Raw genomic sequence first — 22,926 nt, 5'->3', positions numbered from 1 at the left:
TATGACGAGTTTCAAAATATTTTCCAAAACGTTTTCCAAAATGTTCTTTCCTTCTTTTTTTCTTTTTAACTAAAATCTAAAAGATCAATCGGTAATATATATATATAGAGTAATATATATATATATGCAGCTACGACGATATTAGGAGACATTTAGCCTGTAACGATTAAAGGATAATTTAAACCGGTTAAATGCCTCATGAATTCGCGAGATAACGGGGGCGCATAGCAGACGAGGCGGGTATTCTCGATCAACTAGATCGATGTAAGCCTGTACACGCATTAAGCCCTTACCAGCATTAATGCTAAGATTTGGAGAGGTTAGTGCATATTGTTCTCTCGTTGCCGAAGGATGAGTTTGAATCTCTCTCTCTCTCGCTCTCTCGCGAGCCTCTCCTCCTTCTTGCTATACACTATATCCTAAATTATTGTACGAGATTTGACTGTGCGAGAGAGCGCCAAAACTATCCTCGTAGTTTGTAGTAATGCCATATACTAGAGGTGCCGATAACTGACCTACCTAGGTACTATCTTTGTCTTCCAATCGGTGGGTTCGAGCGAATCTACCGTCGATATAACCAACGACCACGAAACTCTACCAACTCCAAACGATTCCAATTTTACCTTAACAATGAGAATAAACGATCTCTGATGTCGATATTACGTCTACCTTACGAATATAAACGTACGTACAATATATACATACGTATCTACGTATTTATGCGTATGATATCAGTACGTATGTAAGTACTTAATGTTAGTACTGAATTTCTATGTCTTATTTTGTAGAAATATCTACTACGGCGATAGTTGTGTCATTAAAAAGCTACAGAGTTATTTGCGGCTTTTAATTACACGAAAGGCTATAATGATCGGATCCTGCTCGTTGTAGGTAGTCTTTTTCGAAACAAAAAGTAAATGATCGATGTAATCCTACTTAAAGTTAAACGACGCAGAAATTACGTTTGACCTCCAATTTAGTAGAAATGGCCACGCGTATTGCTTTTACTCTATTTCTCTCTCTTTCTCTCTCTCTAAAACTCGATAAATCTCAATGTCGATTCGAGTTCGAGTCGCGGTAACGTAGATACGGATTACTCATTCGTTTTATGGAATTACCTTTAGGTACTCGAGGAAACTAGCCCCTTAATAAAGGCAAATGCCTAACCAACGTCTCCGTCCAACGTTTCTCCATGTTTCTTCCCTTTATTGTATATCGAATTCCAAGAGTTAAATCTACGACCCTAAGAATGAAACTCCTCTCTATGTTAGTCTTATTGGCATCTGGCACATCGATTGTAACTTCGTTGAGAGGAACTTAATTGGATGTAAAACGAGTTACCAACTTGGATAGAGTCAGATAACAGGAATAATTGTTTATGTAAATGGGACATAGCATTTCCAAATTGTCTTTGTTTCTAAAGTTTCATTATTATTAGCTTTCTCTACATATATATATATATATATATATATGTGTGTGTGTGTGTGTGTACGTATGTACGAACGTACGTTTGAGAAAATGTAATGAAAATCAACGATCTAAGGTCGTATCGTTTGTTTAAGAGAGTTTAGCAATCAAGGAGAGAGAAGGAGAGCGTTGCTTTCTAAGCAAAGTGATTCGTTATTAGAGCGAACGAGCGTGTATCGGAGTAAGCGATCGTAATCGTATTCAGGCGAAGATTTTCGTTTGGAACGTCGTCGCCGACGTCGACATCTCGAGTCGAGAGAGAAAGAGCGACGCTCGTAAAGAGATATTTATAGTTGACACTTGCCGTTGAGGAACGTAACGATGGTAATAACTATTCCGACACGTCGACGTCGATAAATAGGACGTATTCGATCGTATCGAAGTCAAAATCGCGTTACCTCGATACATTTTTATAGGTAGACGATTATCATTATTTTTGAATAACTTGACGGAATGTTTTTTCTTTTTTTTTTTTTTTATTTATTTATTTATTTTTTTTCTTCTTTATTTTTTGTTTCCGGCCGTGAAGAAATAAATAAAGATAGGCTACGGTCAAAGCTTTATCAGATTTTATTCGAAAATGATGGTTAACGGTTTCTCTCATTTTCTATAATATATATTCATTATTTTTTAATCTTGCGCGAGTGACGACGAAAGGAATAATATGATCAGAGTGCTTAGAAAAATCCCACGAATATCGTTATCAAAGGTTCGCGAGAAAATGTGCACACACATGAATAGATATACTAAAGACATCCGAGAGAGACGCTGATGCTCTGCTCAAACGTAACATAACGGATCGTATTTATCCGCGTGTCTCTCGTAGTACTCGTTTTCGCGCGCTATGTAGGTAGGTAGGTAGGTAGGTAGATAGGTAGATAGATAGATAGGTAGGTAGGTAGGAGGAGGTAGTAGTAGTAGTATTACACTTTGCTACTGCCTATTACCGCGTATCTCGTTTTACGAAGATGATACGTCCTCGTCTTTATTCTTCATTTTTCTCGTGACTAATATTGCGTCGAACGAATGACGATCTATCTCATTTTTTTTTTTTTCATTTTTCTTTGTTCTTTTCTTTTGCTCTCGAATTCATAATGACTCGTCTCGAATAAATCTTTTTCTCCCGTTAATCTCTCGATAAATCGCGTTGAGAGCAATTAATATCGACATAGTAAATATGAGATATAGTAAAATAATATATCGATATAGTAAAAAAGGAGAGAAGAAGTGAGAGAAAAAAGAAATGATGGTTCTTTTCTCTATTATAGAAAAGACTTATCCAAAATCCGATGAACGTTCGACAGATGCGATTGGTTTAGCCAAGGATTGCCGATTCTCTAATCTTGTCGCGAGTGCATCGATTTTCGAAATCGAAGCTGCACATCGTCGCACCGTTGGTTTAGCTCCGAAAATGGAAGATAAGGAAGAGAAGGAGAATGAAGAAAGAGAGAGAGAGAGAGAGAGAGAGAGAGAGAGAGAGAGAGAGAAAGAGAAATGGAGAGAGCGACTACGTTTCCTTGGTTGGTATCGGTGTCCGCCTTGACCTAAGTTATTGCACAGGACTTAATTGGATGCAGAAGGAGTTACAAACTTCGGCAGGGTCCTCTCGGACCCTTCTCGAACACGATCTCACGAAATCCCGACGGCCGTCTTTCTTTCTCTCTCTCTCTCTCTCTCTCTCTCTCTTCCTCTCTCTTCTTCTTGCATACTCCAATTCCCTTCTTCTCGTATTAAACAACGACGAATACAAAGCACACAGAGAGTCAACGATATGGAAGCGAAAAGAGTAGAGTGGTTAGGGTCGAGAAAACGAAGGAGAAAAAAAGATTATAAAAAATGAAAAAAAAAAAAAAAAAAGAAAAAAAGAAAAAAAATGTAAAGGAAAATAAATAAAAAAGGATGAAATGAGAAAAACAAGGGTAGAGAGGTGAAACAAGACTCGACTAAGCGGACTGTTCGTTTGAGAAATCGAAAGGACAAAACTAAAAAGGGAGGGCTAAACACATTCTCTCTTTCTCTTTCTCTCTCTCTCTCTCTTTTCCCTTTTTCTTCGGATCGAGGAGAAAATTACGGAGCGCGTAACTCGGCAGTGTCCACTTATTAGCCATTTAATGGGCTGCGATGTACGGTCCTCTCTCTTTCTCTCTCTCTCTCTCTCTGTTACCTCCGCTTACTCTTTCCCATCCTCCTCTTTCTCCTCCTCCTCTTCCTCCTCCTCCTTTAGTCGTACCGTCAAAAGGCTCGGCAACGCGTCCCCATTTTATTCAGTAAACACGGCAGACCGCAAACCCTATTTCTTTGGGTAGTTTCAAAGGGATTAAAAAATGGAACGGTTCGTAGAGGTTTGAAAAGAGAGAGAGAGAGAGAGAGAGGGAGGGAGGGAGGGAGGGAGAAAGAGAGAGATAGGAAAAAAATGAGAGAGGACGTTCAATTATCGCGTGACGGAAATCGATGGGGGTCCTCTCTCTCTCTCTCTCTCTCTCTCTCTCTCTCTCTCTCTCTATCGTTCTCTCTGACGTACAAACTCTAGTGATTAAAAGCCCGCGAAATTTGCGAGCGAGCTCTCTTTGCTCTCCCTTCGTTTCTCTTTCACTCTATCCTTCCTTTTCACGATCCATACGCGGTGATCTTTTATTCCAGGAAGAGTATCGATCTGTATTAAGGGCCTGCCTGGTAGAGAGGAGATCTCGCTTCGGTCGAATTAACGGTAATTGCAGCCTTTAACTCGTGCTCCGAGTTATCGATGATAATTATTTCCGGATCGTCGCGGTTAACGTTACACCTTCAAGGGTTCAAAATTTTTTTTCTCCCTTCCCACCTCCCCTCCCCCTCCCTCTCTCCCTCTCTCTGTCCGTCTGCCTGTCTGTTTGTTCTGTCCATCTATCTGTCGTTCCCTTTTCTTCATTCACTTTTTTTTTTTTCTTTCTCATTCTTTTCTCGATTCGCAAAGCTCGGTCCAGAGCACGTTTGTGGGAGTAATCGGAGGCATTGCCGGAAGAACGATTTAAGGGCAATGAAAGGTTGAAATTGAATTTTCTACGTTTCTTTGTTCGGAACTTACGGGTTTAGACGAGAAATCGTTTTTAATGACATTAGAGAGAAAGAAAAAGAGAGAGAGAGAGAGAGAGAGAGAGAGAGAGAGAGAGAGAGGAGAAGGATCGCGCGCTTTGATCGAAGGATTATCTTTCGTCGTGGATCGCGTGGAAGGGAGAAGAGTCTCCTGTGAGGCGAGTCTATCGCGATGCGGAAGCCGCGAGCGGAGAGTTCTCGAGAAATGTACGATGAGATTAAACAGAGCGGGCGAGTGCTCTCCTTGGAAGGAAGCTGGACGGACCTTTTTCAGAGATTTCGATCTTGTTCTCTCTCCAAAACGGTAGGCACTCCTTAATAGTACCTACCTCTACTTAAGTACCTACGTACATAAGTACGCAAAGTTCTTCCACTTTGTCTTCGTTAAATATATTTTATCGCGATATTTTTTTTTTTTTTTTTACTTTTCTCCCTTGCCTGCGCCCACTTTTTTATCTTGTTTATCCCTGAGAAAAATAAAAGGCAAAGTTTTCGTCATATGAAAATCACTTGGGGAATGATTGGCAGCGCGTATATCGAAGTCGAAGAAGCAAAGAAAAAGAGAGACAGAGAGAGAGAGAGAGAGAGAGAGAAAGAGGTAGAAGATTCTGACATCTTTCGACTCGACTTCGAGAGACTCGAGAGAAAAGAAAGATCGAAAACACATGCCGCAGAAAATCTCACCTACGTGGAGTTGGGAATGCGACTTCGTGGCAGCTGTCGATCGAGGAACGTTCAACCTTTCGACCTCCATTGGATGGACCGACTAGAGCGTTCTCCACCTTCGTCGTGTACCACCATGTCGACTTGGCATCCAGCATCCAGCACAACCTTCGTTCGATAAGGATCTAAGAAACGAGAAAGAGGAAGGCGAAAGAGAAACGGACGAATCACGAGGAACCAGACGCGTCGACGTGTAATTCGGATTACTCTTCTCCCTCTTTTTCTATCGATTTTTCTTTTTTTCTTCTTCTTTTTTTTTTTTTTTTGCTCTCTTTTACTAATCGCGCGAATCGGCAATCGATCGAAACGTGGAATACAATAAACCTTTCTTTTCGTTAATTCCTCTCGCGAGAGCAAAAATCGATCCATAATAAATAAGCTAAATACCGGCTGGAATATATCCGAACGGATTTATTATTCGATGTATGGGGACAATTTTTCAAAGTTTTTCTAGTAGTAATTCTAGTTTTTTCTTTGACCTGATTCTCTCTCTCTCTCTCTCTCTCCGTTTATCTGTCTATCTGCCTCTCGAAGGGCCGGAAGAAAAAGAAGGATCAAGAGTAGAAACGATAAGTCGATACCGTTAGCTCGAAAATGAATCCAATATCTCTCGTACATGATCACAAGAAGGAGGATGAAAGGAAAGCAGTCATGTCGAGGGTAAGAAATTCCCTCGCGAGAGATGCTTCTGTCTCTCTCTCTCTCTCTCTCTCTAAAATTCGCCTTAAATCTCGAAACAATTTTCGCCATTAACGAGATCCGAGAAAGAAGGAAACGGAGCGAAGGTTCGCGGCGATAACCCGAGAGCAAATTCCTTGGGGCCGCTTTGGAACAAACTCGCTCTCTCTCTCTTGTTCTCTTTCTCTCATCGACGAGTAGAAAAGAAGAGTGGACGTCTTCGAACGTCGCTCGCGAGCGCTTTTATCGTGGCTCGATCCCGTTCGACGCGCGTAATCCCGAACACTGAAGGGATCGAAAGAAAGAGCAAGAGAGAGATAGGACGAAGGTGTCGTATACGTATATTACACACGTGTATACTTTTATACACGTGTGTGTTTCGCCATTCGGTTAGGTTAAATTTACCGACACGCTTCTGCGGCTGCGCTGGCAGTTTCGAGGCCATATCTCTATCCTCCTTTCTCCCTTTATTCTTCCTCCTTCTCTTTCTTTCTTCATCTTCTTCTTCTTCTTCTTCTTCCTCTTCTTCTTCTACTCGTCGTGGCTTTATGATTACCTCCGCAAAGGCGAGCCAACCGTCCGCTCGAGAAGAGCCTTCACGGTGGAATCTCGGTTGGCATCTATTTAACCGAGAACGACGCCGACGGAGTTCCTTCTGCACGAACCCTGGACGTCCCGCTGTGCGCGAGAGGAACCCGCGACGCCCTTCTCAAAGCCTTCCTCCAAGTAGGATAGATCGCGCCTTTCCTCTTGGCGAACATCGATTATCTCTCGCCGGAGTTTCGAGTATCTTACACCTCTTTCAAAGGGATCTCCTCTACCGTTAGTATTAAAGAAGTCCGATAATAATTTGTGTACATAATAAAGCTCGAGAGGAGCTTTTAGGAATCGTTTCTTCTCCTTCCTTCTTTTTTTCATTTCTTTTTTCTTTCTATTTTCCTTCTCGCTCCCCCCTTTTATTTGTCCATTCGTTTGGAGCGATAAGAAAAGCATTGGAAATATGATTTATGATAAAGAGCCAGGGTACCGTCATTTTAACTTGCACGCTCGAAAGATTACAAAGATAAGAGAGAACGCGTTAGAAGAGGAGAGTAGGTAAAATCCGTTTGAGAGATAAGCTCGATGCTATAAAATTCAATTGTTTCGCGAGGAGGAGAGGGATGTAATTCCGCGGTAAAGTGCCGAGTAGAAGAGAAGATGAAGAGGGTTTTAGAGAGAGAGAGAAAGAAAGAGAGAGGAAGTTGGAGGTCCGATCGTCCGGCACTTTCGTAAGCCCGATATTTCCACCCACGAAGCGAAGAAACGACGCTCGAAGTCGAGGCATATAATAAAGAAGCAAGCGTGTTCGAGACGGTCTTTCTAAGGAGGAGAATAAGGAGGAGACGAAGGAATAGGAGAAGGAGGAGGTATTTCAAATGAAATAGACTATAAAATGAACCACGCGAATCCGATCGCGTACCCTCCTACCTCTCCACTTCCTTCTACTCCTTCTCCTCCTCCTCCTCCTCCTCATCCTCATCCTCTATCGAGACGAGGCCGGAAGCGGTCTCGTCGTTTATATACCGTCAGTTCGGTAAGAACTTCGCTCGTGCGTTTTATCATTTTCATGCGATTCTAGGAAATAGAAAAGTCGTAAAGCTCGAGTTACGAGAGAGGTTTCCTGCGATTTTCTGGACTTTGGCTCGATGAGCACGAGAGAATTTCGTGTATGTAGGAGTGAAAAAAAGAGAGAGAGAGAGAGAGAGGAAGAATGGGAGGACTACCCGCTGAGAGGGCTGAGAGGGACGTCCCGGATCGTCGGGTGAGATAGCTCGCGCCTCTTTTCAACATCCAACGGATTGATTATGGGCCCGGCGCTCGGTTTGTGCCGCCTGAGAAACCTACGCCCGTGCTCTTCCCTTCTTCCTCTTTCACTTCTCTTTTAGAAGGGCTCACTGCGTACCTTTCGTTCGTTCGTCCGGTCAACGACGGACAGGATCCGAGACGGTTTCTCTTATCCGTTTTCTATCGACGTCTCTCGACGTTCCAATTTCTTTTCTCGACCCTTAACCGATCGATTTATACACGTCGAGACAATTTTATTTATCGCGTTAACTTCTTCCTCTTTTCCCGACGATTTTTACGTTTAATATTACATTACATCGAGAGTATATTGATTTGTTCATAATGAATTACTCTTTCGTCTTACATATACGTAAAGAAAAAAAAAAAAAAAAAAAAAAAAAGAGATCCATCTAAATAATAAAAGGAAGGAAAGAAGAAGGAAAAAGAAAACAATACGTGGCTCGATTCGATTCGATTCGATTAATTTGTTATTCAAAAGAAAAATCAGATCCTTTTGGGAGTACCGAAAGTTCCCTTATCGATCCTCAATACCTATTTGGTAAGGTTCGACGGGTTTCGAGGCATCTCTCGAGTCGGCCCTCTTCTTCGCGTACACTCGCACACACTCATACATATATGTATGTTACACACACACACACACACACACACACACACACACACATATATATATATATATATATATATGTATATGTATATGTATATATACAAACACGTGCGCGCATATATATCTTTCCGCGCGAAATTGCTCGGCCCGCTTTTCAACAACATCCAGCTGATCGATTATGGCCGTCCGACGGCTTTGAGTAATGCTCGCTGCTTACCTTCGCCGCAAGTGCTCTCTTTTATTCGTCGGATCTCGTCCAAGAAGATGCCGTCCTCTCCCCCCGCATCTCCTCCTCTTTTCAGAACAAAAAAAATCATCCTCGTGCCATCAAAAATTTCGACAATATTTCTCGATAAATTCCTTTCATTTATTATTTCAAATTTTTCTTCCTCCCTCGAGTAATCTTTTTTTTTGTCGATTTCATCGAATCATCGATAATCTTTGAATTTGTCGGTTGTTACGAAAAAAAAAAAAAGAAAAAAAAGGGAAGAAAGATATCTTATGGAGGAAGAATCTTTGTCAAAGGAAAATTACATATTGCGCCTTGTGCAAGATCGCACGCTCGAGTTAGAGTTTAATTAATGCACCAACAAAAATTCCCGCTTGTCCGAGCTTCGTACTAATAGTCACTCGTGTATATGCATACAAGCGTAGGTACACGAGCTTGTATGTATCGTCTTATGTGCCTTCTCTTTCTTATGCGATATTCCTCTTGTACGATATTTCTCTCGTGACGTAAGGGCATAAATATCAAGGGGAAAGGGATGTGTTCGTGACCTAGCGTGCTCGAGCAGGAAGTGCCGTTTTATTAAAATAAAACGGCGAAGAAGGGCGGGTAGAAAAAAGTGTGGATTTATCGAAAGTGTTAGGTAAAAGGAAGAGAGAGAAAGAGAGAGAGAGAGAGAGAGAGGGAGAGAAAGAAAGATGAATAATCTTACCGTTGTATAGGTTAACAACCGGTAAGGTCGATAAATGAACGATGCACTCTGCCGATGCATAGTGCCGATCGAACAATTAAAAATTCAACGACCGATCGAATGATTTTCTAATACTTTCCAGCTCTCTCTCTCTCTCTCTCTCTCTCTCTCTCTCTCTCTCTCTCTCTCTCTTCTCTTTCCCTCTGTGTGCGAACAACGAACGATTCGTCGAATTTCATTCGGTCTGAAAACGTTCGGAAAATCGAACGCGATCGAAATTTGTGCGATGGAATAACGTTAAACGCGTAGAGGGGTCGAGGGAAAAAATCGAAAGAGAGAGAGAGAGAGAGAGAGGGAGAAGGAGAATCGTTGAAAAATCGTTTTATTTGAAAATGCAACTCGCTGGGAGATCGAAGCGCGTTCGTTTTTATATTTCGATTTCGGTCGCGTTCCGTTCGACGGCATTGCACCATCGTGCAATCAGTATTTCAATATGTTTCACGATTGCGTTGTAAACGTTCGGCGATGCTTTCGTAAAAATTCTTCAAATGCCACGACCGGCCGCTTTTTAACTGCACCCGTAATATTCACTTTTCTTTCCAATTAAAAATCTTGTCGATCGCTTGCGAACGATTCGAACGGACGCGCCTCGATCGTCTTTTCGTATATTCGACTCTACGTAGTGTTCGTTCTTTTTTTCATCTTTCTTTTTTTTTTTCCCCCCCCTCCGAAAAAGCTAATGACAACGACAAAGTTTATGAATTTACTCGATGAAAAAGTTTGCTCTATCCTGTCCCATATTCGCGACTAAATTTTATTCTACGATGAGAACGCAGAACGCGTTGTGCGCGGACACGCACAAATGCACACGAGTATTCGTAGTAACATGGATTAGTGCGATCTCAAACAGCGACAGAGAGAGGGAGAAAGTGGGAGGGGAGGGGAGGGAGGAATAGCGCAAAGGGAGTTTCGTATATCCGGCAGCGCGTTTCTAATTCCAATGCAGTTCCGAGCCGGCGATATCGTCAAACAATTACAAATGTAACAGGATTGGCAACGGTGCGTCCATGCTCGCGCGTCATCATATTGGCCGTGATTACGCGTCCGCAATGGGAACTAACGTGGGCGTACGCTTTCGCTCACGCCGTACCTTCTAATCTGATTACTTATTAGTTTGTGTTAGAATCGAAATAGGCCAGTTCTCCGTTTTCCCTGAATCGTTGATGAGAGATGAGGGATGAGAAATGAGAATTTTGTCGTTGTAATCTGTATTGTTTGCCAAAGCATTTTCCAAATAATCATTGGGAATTTTCCCGTCAGGATGAAAAAACTATCATCCACGTAGAGCACGATTATCAATTAAAATGTTCTTTCGAATTTTCGACCCTCGTATTTATCGCCATCGAGACGCACGTGCTTATTGCATATGTGTATGTTGGAATCCTTCTTCCTTCCAAATCGATCACGTAATTACGCTTCGTCGAACGGACACCCGGATGTACCAGACGTTACGCTCGGAGATTCTAATCTGATTAGCGATTAGTTAGAGTTCGAATTATAACGTTAAAGCCCTGGAAAGCTTTACCATACGAAGAGCAAATAGCGTAATAACGTCATTAAATTATTGAAATATTTCGGTGCACGTACATATATCAAAACTAGAAAAATATAGACGGTAATGTATTTATAATATCTGAACATTCGTAACGATCGTACGTGATGTTGCCGTAAATACGTTTAATTTCATTTCGTTCCGTATCTGGAATATCTGAAATATTTATCCTTAAAATTATACTCTACGATCATATTTCCGGTTCTTTCATCTAGTAGTTAATTAATATTGGCATTTTAAAAGTGACATCTTTCATTAATTTCGAAAGCTCATGGAGATATAATGAGCTTATTAACGAAAAGCCTAAAATGAATTCTTTACGGAATTCGTTTGGTCGTTCGATGCTTTTGTCCTTTTCCTTTCTTGGAAAAAGAAATAATAATTGAGATATTAAAACTATCGCGATCGATAATTTTCGTTCGGCCGATTAATTCTCGATTCGAGGAAAAATCCTGGAAATAACGATAAAGGAATGGAACTTGGCGACGATCGAGCTCGTTTATCGTTAAACAATTCGTTTTCTTTCTACGCGATTGATTTTTTTCATCTTCTATTTTCGTTAAAGTCTCGTTAAATTCCTCACGGTCCTTTACGATGCCCACGAATAGATCTCAAATGAAGAGAAGGTAAAGGAGGACGGTCACGCGCGAACGCGTGGAATTTAAAATGGTCCCCATCTCGTATAATATTCTCGTGGACCAGTTTTCTTTCTCGAGGAAATCTCGAGCGAAGAAGGAGCATTGAAGGGGGAGAGAGAGAGAGAGAAACAGAGAGAGAGAGAAACAGAGAGAAATAGGAGGTGGGGGGATGAAAAAGACGAAGGCAGATAGGTATATAGCTTCTTCGCGTATGGTAGGCAGTAGAGATAGACGAAGAAAGGAGAAAGAAGATAAAGAGAGAGAGAGAGAGAGAGAGAGAGAGAGAGAGAAAGTAGTTAAATATAAAGGAGAGAAAGAGAAAGAGAATGAGAAGAGTGAGCGCGAATTAGCGAACGTCGGCCCTCGGATTCCCGTCGTGATAGCGCGATGCATACGTAATGCGTTTCACGGCAGGCTGCCTTTGCGACCTCTCTCTTTCTCTCTTTCTCCCCTCTCTCTCTCTCTCTTCCTCTTCACTCTCTTCCATTCTTCAACAACAAGGATCTCTTTTTGCGGCGGCCGTCATAAGTCCGTTCTCGTCCTTTCGAGACCCTTGAGCGCTTTCAGCGTGATACATCCAACGAGAAGGTGTTAGTAAGAGGAGAAGAGAGAGAGAGATCCTTTTTCGCGAGAGTCGCGGGGGTGGGCGAAAGAAAGAGAGAAAAGAAAGAGCTCTTGGTTTATTCTCGCGTCGTACTTGGTTAACGGCGGCCGTAAGGATGAGAGGACCGACTCCCAAAGATTCCGCCATTGTCCGATGCCTCATCTTCTTTCTTCCTCCTGAAAAAAGGACCTCTTGGCACCTGCACCGACGCCCTCGAGATGCACCACTTCTTCTCTTCCCCTCTCTACTTCTTCTTTTTCTTCTTATTCCTCTTACTTCTTCTTTCTCTTCTTCTTCTTTTTTTCTTCTTCTTCTTTTTCTTCTTCCTCTTCGATCTTTTACTCTTTACTCTTTTCTTTTTTCTTTTCTTTTTTTCCACTCCTTCTCGATCTCATATAAATATAATATCATCGAAATCATTTTTATACGTCGTTCACGTGAAATGCAATTCCGTATCCCATAGTTAAATTTATATTTTATTTATTCATAGAAAAATTGCATTTATTTTCATTCGAATATCTTTTATAGTATTATTTCATGTATATGTATACATATATATATATATATATATAGATACGGGTATAATGGACGTTCGTCTATGGATGTAAAAGTGCAGAAAAACCATGAAAATCTCGTTTGATAACGCGCGGTTATTTAAAAGTGGAACGGAAACACGTAGTGTTATTATCTAACATCTTTATGTCCCCTAAATCATCTACTCCTATCGGCGTTTTTTTTTCTTTCTTTTTCTTCTTTTTTTTTTTTTTTCTTTTTGTAATTTTTCCTAATAGCTCGTTTCCATATCTCATTGCGTAATACACGTTTTGTCAGATTCGTCGATGATGTGTTCTTTCTTTTTTTCAAAAGTCATACTTATCATAAGGACCCATAAAGATCATAATTATTGTAGAGTTAAAATTTGCGACAATATTTGCCTCGGAAATTTTCTTTATTATAGCGAAAAAAAAATACTCACGAATGCATTTGTGTCGTATTTTAACTATGCTGATTATTCGTCACGTCTCGTTATAGTTGTAGTTGTAACGTAGTAGAGTTGAACGAGGCTAGACACGGATCGCCGGTTGCAGCTGTTTCGTATCGTTCGCATGTGCAAGCACGTTTCCATGACGAAAACGGCGCCGAGCATCGACCGCCCTCGCGATCTCCTCGCCTACGTTCTCGTGCTCGTTTAATACCTCTTCCTTGATTTCAAGAGCTACCGAAACGAATTTCGCTGTATCGGGGAGAGAGACAGAGAGAGAGAGAGAGAGAGAGAGAGAGATAAATAAGGAAAGGATAAAATAAACGTAATGATGTCCAAGCGATCGTTGGATAATAGCCGATCTGTGAGAAATGAGTAATAACGTATAAAATTTATGGCAATGAAAGAGAGAAAGAAGGAGATAGAAAGATAGTTCGTATTTCAATACGGCACAGAGAAATGTAAAGTTTTATTAACGTCATTTCGTTTCCATGCTAGTTTAAAACTCATTATGGCAAATTAAGTGGCACTTTCATTCTCTCTCTCTCTCTCTCTCTTCCTTTTTCTTTTATCTTTACTACGAGCAAAATTATACAGCAATCGTATTAAATCAAAGTTTACCGCTTGTAATCAATCATGTAGGTAGAAATATATATATCTATGTTTAGGTAGCATGTGGTTTAGTTCAATGAGAAATACCGAAAATCGACGGGGTCGCACGCAAAGTCGCGAGCGAGATTCCTCCTTTGCCTCTCTCTCTCTCTCTCTCTCTCTCTCTCTCTATCTCTCTCGACTGACGACGAGCGGAAAGCTTCGAGGATCCAATTTTCTCTTCCGACGCTTTGCACCCTTTGCTATCGCGTGTCGTATCGCAATTTCGCGTTAACGCGTTAATACGTTATTAACGATCGAGCCACGATGCGATGGTTAGAACGCCATGGCTAAAAGCTTCGAAATATGTGTTTGGCTTCCTAGTTTCTGAGGAGGATCGAGTTAAGTTCTACCTACGAGAAAGATTATGTCTTACGTATGCTCGACGTAATTTAATTTTTTTCACAATAAATTTGAATTTACACTAACGAGTATTATACAGAAACAAATATTGTCTATATATGTATATATATATTATTATTATTATTATTATTACAAGAAAGTTATGTCGAACATTTTAAATAGAAGATAATAAAGGACAATGAAATGAAATATATTAGTTAAAAGGTTGACGCTTTGGAATCTTTTAGCTCGCATTTTGAATATATAAATATAACTTATCCGTATGGCAATCGGTGTTAATGACATCGTTAAGATGCTAGAGAACACTCCGGTTTAATAACGGTCCATAACTCTCTCTTGGTAAACACGGTGTGTACTTGAAACGAAGCATATGGTGTAACACCTCGGCTACATCTTATTACTGGTGTAAAAAGCGACGGGAGCTTAAGCCGACGCATATGGGAGCATCGCTATTTTATTGGTTTACCTTTTTTCTTTTTCCTTCTTTTTTTTCTTCTACTTTTTCTTCTTTTAAAGCCCTAACAGAAGGGAAGATCCTAATAATAAATTTTAAACTTATTTATACTATATACATATATACATAGATATATATATATATATATATATACTTAATTTTATTTTATTTCTATGCGTACGAAACCGCTAATCGTAAATTATTTTTTGATTTCAGATTATTGGCTTACCTGTTCCAACATAATCGATTCCAGTGTACGTACACAGGGAACTCCGCCATAATCACTTATTATAAATCGAGTTGAACGCGTTCACGTTCATCCAGCTGCATTTGCCGGTGATTTCATTTGAACAAGGTAACCCGATGTTTGTTCGAGGAAAGTTCTAATCCCGGAAGCGAGTGCATCGGAAATGTTGAGACTCATAACAGAAACTAAATTATGACTTCGACTTTATCTTACCGATAAAGTAAACCTTCTTAACGAATCTCTTAGCAACGGCTGGGTCGTTTGTTCGTTCGTTCGATCGTTTTTTTTTTGTTCGTTCGTTCGTTTCGTTAACGACAATCCTTGGCGAAAATGATTAATTTATTTGTTAGAATCGTGATTCGTTTTACGAAGTAGTAAAAGAATTCTATCGCCACCTGGGCAAATTGTAATCGAGAACGCTCTCTCACGCGAAATTCTCCAAGAGACAAAGAAATATAAACGAGTTACGAAGGTAATGCCTTTGACTATCGATACGCAAAATGAGATTGGCCGAGAGTATTTTTGCGAGGAATAAGAAAACTAGGAAGCCTGTCTTGTTTCGTTTCTTAAGAGAAAAAGGTAGGGGAAGCAGGCAGACGTAAACATAGAATAAGTGAAATTCACGCTTCAGAGAAAATAAGAGAAAGAGAGAGGGAGAGAGGGAGAGAGAAAAAGAAAAAAGAAGTCTTTCTCTTCATTTTTCTATGACGCACAGTTTTGCCTCGTTCGTGTCTTTTTCGTGTAAAGTCGTCGATATATCCGGTATTAGGACTGTTTTGATGTTTCTCTTATAAACCTGACCGCGTTGTCTAGTTGCATCTTCGTTGAAGCAGAGAAGATAGAACGAACAAGAAAGAAAGAGATAGAGAGCTAGATCTTTATCGACCTTTTCTCGTCATTGCATCGTCGTTTCGATAAAGATAAAGAAAAGGAGAGAGAGAGAGAGAGAGAGAGAGAGAGAGAGAGAGAGAGAGAGAAATAAAGGAAAAATTCTACTACAAAATCCTGAATAATGTAGCGCTTCGTGAACTTGGAAATGGCCGAGAACGTACGAAGCTTCTGGATAATGTTGCGAATAGCTTTTCGGAAAGAGAGAAAGAGAGAGAGAAACGAGTTTAAATCGGCAGCGTTGAGCCAAGGCTCCGATCCGAGCACGTCTTTCTTTTTCTTTTCTTTTTTCTCCATTTCGTTGTCTTTCAGCCTTTCTTTAGATAAGGACACGTTCTCGCATCGCGTACTTCCGATCGTTACGTCGATTTTTATCGACGTCTTCGGGCGTGACGAGGCGGAAGAGATAAAAAGAAAAAGAGAGAGAGAGGGAGAGAGGGAGAGAGAGATGAAAATAAAGAAATAGATGTACAGACGTTCGACATTATTTCAGTATTGAAAAGAGAATCTTTCACGGAAGTCCCCACGAAGACATTGTAACTCGATTTGTCCGTCACTATTCGTTCTAGCTTACGAAAAAGAATCTATATAGATTATTCAGTTTAATATGAAAATATAAAGAGAAAGAGAGAGAGAGAGAGAGAGAGAGAGCGTTATCGTCGATGGAGGATAATAAATTAGGTGGTATAATTAGTACGAAACGATTCGAATCTGGAGCGACGACAATAATAGTAGGTAGTGCTAAAAAGCAAACACCGTAGACGTCCTGCTACTATGCATTTATGTAGGTTACGCGTGATTTACGTTCACCGCAGTTACGTTATCACGGATATCGAAGTTCCGGCCGCTTAATGAAATTATCATCGATGTTTATACGGCACAGTACACACGCTTTGCGGTTGGCCCTCCTAACATTTGCGTTGTTTCCATCTAAATGACATTTCGATTAAGCCGATCGTAAGCACCTGACGGCGACATTCATAAAATCGTGATCGTTCATTTTTATTTTATTCATTTTTTCTTTCCCCTATACTTTTGCTTTCTTTTTTCTTTTCTTTTCTTTCTCCCCCTCCCCCATACCACCCCTCATCCCCCCTCACGTTAATCCTTTAGTGCCTTCTTAAAGTCGAAATCAAAGGAGATCATATACTTCGCGGAGGTCCGAGGAAAAGCAGCCGGGAAAACCGGTCACGGTTACGGCCGAGGATTATCATGTCGAGAGGAGGAGGAGGAAAAGGAGGATGATGAGGAGCGTGGAGGTTAAGGGAGGTAGGTGGTAGGGAGGGAGGGAAGGACTCGAAACGAGGTAAAAATTGATTCGGCAGGTGAAACCTCCGGCTCTGTTCTCTGTTGATTTAAGCAACGTACCGGCTGTGCCGTGCTCTATAATCATGCCGAGCACTCCGTTATTACTCCGCCGCCAGTGCCTATCTTCTCTCTCAGCCTCTTCTTCCGTCCTCGTTCTCTCTTTCTCTCACTCTTTTTGCTTTTTCCTTCTTTTTCCTTCTCGTTCCTTCTCTCCATCCACGTCTTCGTCTCTTTCTCGATGCGATTCCCTCCCAGGAACGAGTCTCTCTCTCTCACGCGCGCGCGCGCACACACACAGACACATTCACTCCATCTTTTTTTCTCATCTCTCGCTATCTCTCTCGCACTCCTTTGTTTCTCAACGGATCTTCCTTCTCCCTTTCTCCCCTTCGTCTTCTTTTTCTTCCGGCCTCTCTCTTTATCTATCCAACATTCTATCTCTCTCTTTCATTCAGTCACTCACTCACTCTTTCACAGTCACTCTTTCGGTTCTCGAGAGACTCTTTCGTTCGACTCCACGCTGCATCCTCGGTAACGAGGATAACGAGGATCGACTCTAAAACCGCAAATAATAAATGCTTTTCTGTGGCCCGTAACGTCGTAAAATTCGAAGCGTGATCTTCTTGCACTGCCGGAGAGAAATCGGTGCGAGCGAGAAGAGAACAGAGAGTATATGTGTCTATACGCGCGCGCGCGCGCGCGTATATATGTGTGTTTGTGTATGAGAGAGAGAGAGAGAGAGAGAAAGAGAAAAGAATTCCGGCAATCGAACCGAAGGAATTCCAAACGCGAAGAAGGAAGGTTCCACCAAGTGGGTCCAAGTCGTAGCGAAAATTAGTAAGAAACGAAAGCTCTCATTGTTTTCTCTTCCCTTCTTAAGGACTTTGCTCGATGTCTTTTCGATCGTTTGTTCGTTCAAGCATCTTGGAAAAGTAGAAATGACTAGAAGAGAAAAAGTGAAAGAGAGGGTGAGAGAGAGAGAGAGAGAGAGAGGAAGGAAGGAAGAGAAGATGGCCGATTGTTTCCGGTTATTCTTGGATTCCTTTGTGATTCGTCTCTTCTCGAATCGTTTCCTCCTATTTTCTGGATGGAATAAGTAGCTATCGAAAAATATTTCCAAGATGAAAGCAACCCTTCTAGTAGTAACCCTTCTCGCAAGAAAATAATAAATATCGATGGTTTCCGAAGAAATTCGACAAATTTCACGGGAACGTGGTAAGCCTTACGGCAGTTTTAATAAATTCGAAAGGAAAGTAGTACCTACGTAGATTTACTCGAAGAATGACTAGATGTTCGTAGCACGAATAGGCCCGAGTGGATACATCCGTGTATGTAAATATATATATATATATATATATATATACACGATAAAATGGCTCGTGCGGACTCGTCTCTCGAAACGAGCGGGAATTTCGAATACACGCCTCCTTTCAACGAGTGGAAAAAGAAAGCGGTGAAGAGGAGGAGGAGGGGAGAATGGGGAAAGAGGATGTAAGAAACGGAAAGCGATACGGTAGAGACAAAACGATCGTCCACCCACGACTTAAACATTAACCCTCCTCCCAGCGACACGCACTAACATAGGCACGGGCGCGCGCGTGTTCGAGCAAGTAAATTGTAGTCGCCGATGTCCGCCCCATCGTTGCGCGTGCGTATAACTTCCTTTTATTTATACCATTTTGAACCGTTTCACCAACGTCTAACGCCTCCTCCTCGGCTTGTCAAGCCTGGGACATCGTGTCATTTTTTATTTCTTTAAAGTCGCCTTCAGAGAGTAAACGAGAGAGAGAGAGAGAGAAACAAAGGAATACGCTGCTCTCTCTCTCTCTCTCCACCTTCTCTCGCTCTTCCCATTCCTGTCGTTGACTATGTTTATTCAAATGAGAGACTTGTAATTCGGCAATTCACTGGGCCCCAACGACTCACCACCGTGCAGTGTCTAAAATCGAATGACGTTTCGTGTTATGCGCCAAGAAATTCCATTCGAAAATTCCATCCTTTTCTCTCTCTCTCTCTCACATACACACACATCCTTTTCTCTTCCCTACTTCCTCGCATCTCTTCCTTCTTCTTATTCGTTTTCATTCTCTCTCAGAAAATTCTCGACGATTTTCAAAAAGACCCAATGTCGCACGTAAATTTATCGACTCGTTTCTTCACCTGTACGCAAAGCCTGTTTTCCATCTTAGCTTCGCTTATTTCAATCCAACCGAGCGAGATACTTGAACGAGCTTGGTTCGTCGAATTCTTACCATTCGCTTCGTCCTTTTATTGTTCCTTGAAAAGCGAATAATCCGTGAGATTGGTAATCGCATTATGCGGTTTCATCTTTCGAAAGTGCTCTAAAGCGTTTCTGAAACGGTCCGATTATGGATGGATGGTCGTAAGTTTTCCTTAGAGTTTCATTCGGCGAAACTCTTTACGAATGTTTCCAAAGAAGATCCGTTAGAACTTTTATCGTCGTAATCGTTGCGCAATCCAATATTTCCGATAAAGCGTATCATCGAGAAATGTTTTTGAAAATTTACCACTTGACTCGTGCACGCGCGTCTCTCTCACGTGTCGTATCGTATCGTATCGTATCGTATCGTGTCGTGTCGTGTTGTTCGTTCGTCGTGTATCCACATACATACATAACGTCACACATTGAACGATACAAACAGCTGCTGTTCATCCTCGAAAGAGAATCTATATTCGGTGCTCCAAATGAAATCCGAAACGCGAAGGTGCCACAGAACTTGGCCGGCTTTCAATCCAAACGGTGTCATCGTCAATATCACGCGACTCTTGTGATACAAAGAGAGAGAGAGAGAGAGAGAGAGAGAGAGAGAGAGAGAGAAAATCCTCGAGAGAAAAAGAGAAAGGAAAATCCTGGAGAAACTTAAACGAGTATTAATTATCGAACACCGAAGTTACGCCGATGACGACCTTTTAAACGTGAAATTCCTTTTAATAAAATCGGTTCCCATTTTGACTGAAGATAGTGAATATATCCCGCAAGATATCGTTGTACTATGAAAAAAAAGAAAAGAAAAGAAAAGGAAAGAAAAGAAGTGTGCGTTCGCCGTCTAAGAAACGATGTATCCGTCGTATTTTACTTTTACAGCGGGTAAACGCCCTCCTCGTTCTTGTTCGCGAGGTAGGAAGGACGTAGCTCTAGCTTTTGTATTTTAAGAATTTTGTTATTGGGCTCGTTCCAATACCGACGAGCGTACAAAATATAGGTGCACGTAGCGTAGACGGAACTATCATTGTGCTCAAAGGCAAGAGAATCATAAATTATTGGTGCATGAAGTGCCGGGGTTAAGCGTTTGCCTTAGTTGTCGTTGTCTTCGTCGTCCTTGTCGTCATAGTATTGGTAATAGTAATAGTAGTAGTAGTAATAGTAATAGTAGTGGTTGCGGTTGCTTGCCAAGCGATCTTGCCAAGCGCAAGATTTAAAACAAACTTGACAAATGTTTATTATACAACGTAAGTTTTCGATAACGCTCGTTCGCAAGTGAGAATTGGAAAAGTTCCTTTGTTATCGTTTTAATCCATTGGCCAGCGTATATGTATATACGCTGATATAATCTTATTCTTATATTTTTCCATATCCATAGGTAATAGGGATACGTAAGCAAAGAACATTTATATCATTCTTACATTATATCATTCCGTTAAGTAGAACGTTTTGGCAGCTTCGTGAAATATTAATATCTCGACTGTATACATATTAAGTGCGTATCCAAACTATATGAATATTCATGTTGAAACATAATATTCCCGGTGGATACGTGGGAAACGGATGATTGATTTGTTGAATAATTCAATTTATTTAACAGCGAGAGAATGAGGATCGTGACGAGCTCCTTGAAAGTCATCGTCGTCGTCGTCGTCGTTCGCGTGGCCAAAAAGAGAAGGAATTAATCTGTGCTAATCGTTTCGAAGAATCGCCCGGTTTTTTTTTTGACCTCTCTTTTATCGTATTTTATCGGCTGTCCAAGCAACGACATTCTGCTTTATTAGCTTCATTTTCTCAATCATTATTAATCGGTGTGAGAGAGAGAGAGAGAGAGCGCGATGCATGCATTCGAGTTACGGATCAGACTAACGATGACGATTTGATAGCCAACCAAAAATCATCTCCGGCGTGAAATTTAATCGGATTAGTCGATTATCATTCGTAAATATTTGCAATGATTTAGCATGCAAGGCATCCGGATAGTTATCACACGGTAGCAGCAGCAACATCAGCAAAAGCTTCCGTTGGATCACGTGAGGAATAAATCATGAGAAACTGGGTCGAGTGGCATCCAAATTGGCAAATGGAGATTTTGAACAACGAAAACTGGAATCTTTTTTTTAATTTTTCCTTTTGTTTTCTTTTTTTTCAAAGATAACCAGTCGAAAATTAGAATTTTAATCGAAAAAAGATATTAGGTTTGTAATATTTAACACGTACCTAACATACATATTCTCGTATACGTATTGCATTGGTACACAGAGTATTCGAGCGATCGAATCGACGCATCCTTTTTAAATACATTTTCGATTGGACGTATAAAGTATTCAAATCACATCGTTGCTTTCGTGACCGGCGTGCTTGCCTTTTCCCAGAGGGGGGAGAAGAAGCGGCTCGCGACTCGAGAAACGAGAAGTAGGTCGAAACTCGAGCACGGCGAGTGAGCGACGTGGAAGTCCCGACAGAAAAGCCTCGACTTCGGACAGGATGACGTGGATTTCGTTTCTACGAACTTTTTACCCTTCGCTCGTCCTCTTATTCCCTTCGTCTTTCTTATTCCGTCTCTCTTAAAGTTAAACACGATTCGCGAGAGATTTATCGACTTTCATATCGAATCGGAATGGTTTCTCCGTCGGTTTCCTCGACTTTATGATACACGAATATTATCAAGGATCTTATTCTTATGATTTTTCGATTCCGAAATCTTCCGGATTTCCGGTAGTAATCTGTGATCATAAATAAGAAAAAAAAAAAAAAAAAGAAAAAAGAAAAAGAGGAAGAAGGTAAAAGTATGTTAATTCGAAGTTCGACAAAACGGTTCGATCTCTCGATCATCGGTAATCTCGGTAATAACCTATCCAGGGATAAACGGCGATCGACTCGATCGATCTAACTTCAAATCTAAACGTCAATCACGATCGATAAAGGTCACGAAGCCATTACTAGGATCGTTCAGAGTAAGGAAAATGTTTGCCTTTTATAAGTCCCAGTATCTCTTACTCGGAATAATAACTCGGCGATACGTATCATCGTTGCTTCGAGTCGAACTATCTAAGTAAAAGGGCTATTCGAATCGCCTTTCCGACAATTATAATTCGCAAAGCTGAAAATTTATGCTTCCGTCGATTTTGTCCTTTTTTTCCTCTCCTCTCACATTTTTCTTTCAAAAGAAACACTCGAGAAAGGAGAGAGAGAGAGAGAGAGAGGAGAGTAATTGCCCAGACTCTTTAAACGATCCACGAGGCGATCATTAATAGAATATTTTTGACTTTGAAACGTAGAGAAAAAGTAGAGAAAAATATCAAGTTACCATATTCGTAGCAAAGAACACGTTTACCTGATTTCTCGCTCGGGTTTTAGAGAGAGAGAGAGAGAGAGAGAGAGAGAGAGAGAGAGACACTACCGTTTGAAAAGGTCCAGACAAACTGTGTAAATTTAGTTGCCAATTTAAAAGCAATTACCGCAAGCTGCACCGAGTGGCAAGTTTGTCGTTTCGGCCAATCCGGTTTTCATAATCGCAGCACGCTTCCTCGTAAATACCGTGGCACTTTGTCATTCGAAAATATCGCTATCCTGCTGGGTGGCTCGAACGACTAGGTACTTTTCTCGCTCCCTCTCTCGTCTTTTTCTCTCTCCTTTTAACGATTTTACG

At 41.1% G+C, this 22,926-nt stretch overlaps 1 long non-coding RNA gene across 1 annotated transcript in view; it reads left to right on the top strand.

Moving 5' to 3' along the window:
* The window catches only part of LOC124423491, a 64,394-nt gene extending 48,908 nt beyond the window's left edge, over positions 1-15,486 (top strand). Inside the window, exon 3 of the long non-coding RNA XR_006942098.1 lies at positions 14,824-15,486. This is a non-coding gene — a long non-coding RNA (uncharacterized LOC124423491). The remainder of the gene's footprint in view (positions 1-14,823) is intronic.
* Positions 15,487-22,926: the final 7,440 nt, after the last annotated feature.

Source organism: Vespa crabro, chromosome 4 (genome assembly GCF_910589235.1).
Source record: "Vespa crabro chromosome 4, iyVesCrab1.2, whole genome shotgun sequence".
NCBI lineage: Eukaryota > Metazoa > Arthropoda > Insecta > Hymenoptera > Vespidae > Vespa > Vespa crabro.
Note: the sequence above shows the minus strand (reverse complement) of the source record. Positions and strands in the feature narration are given on the sequence as shown.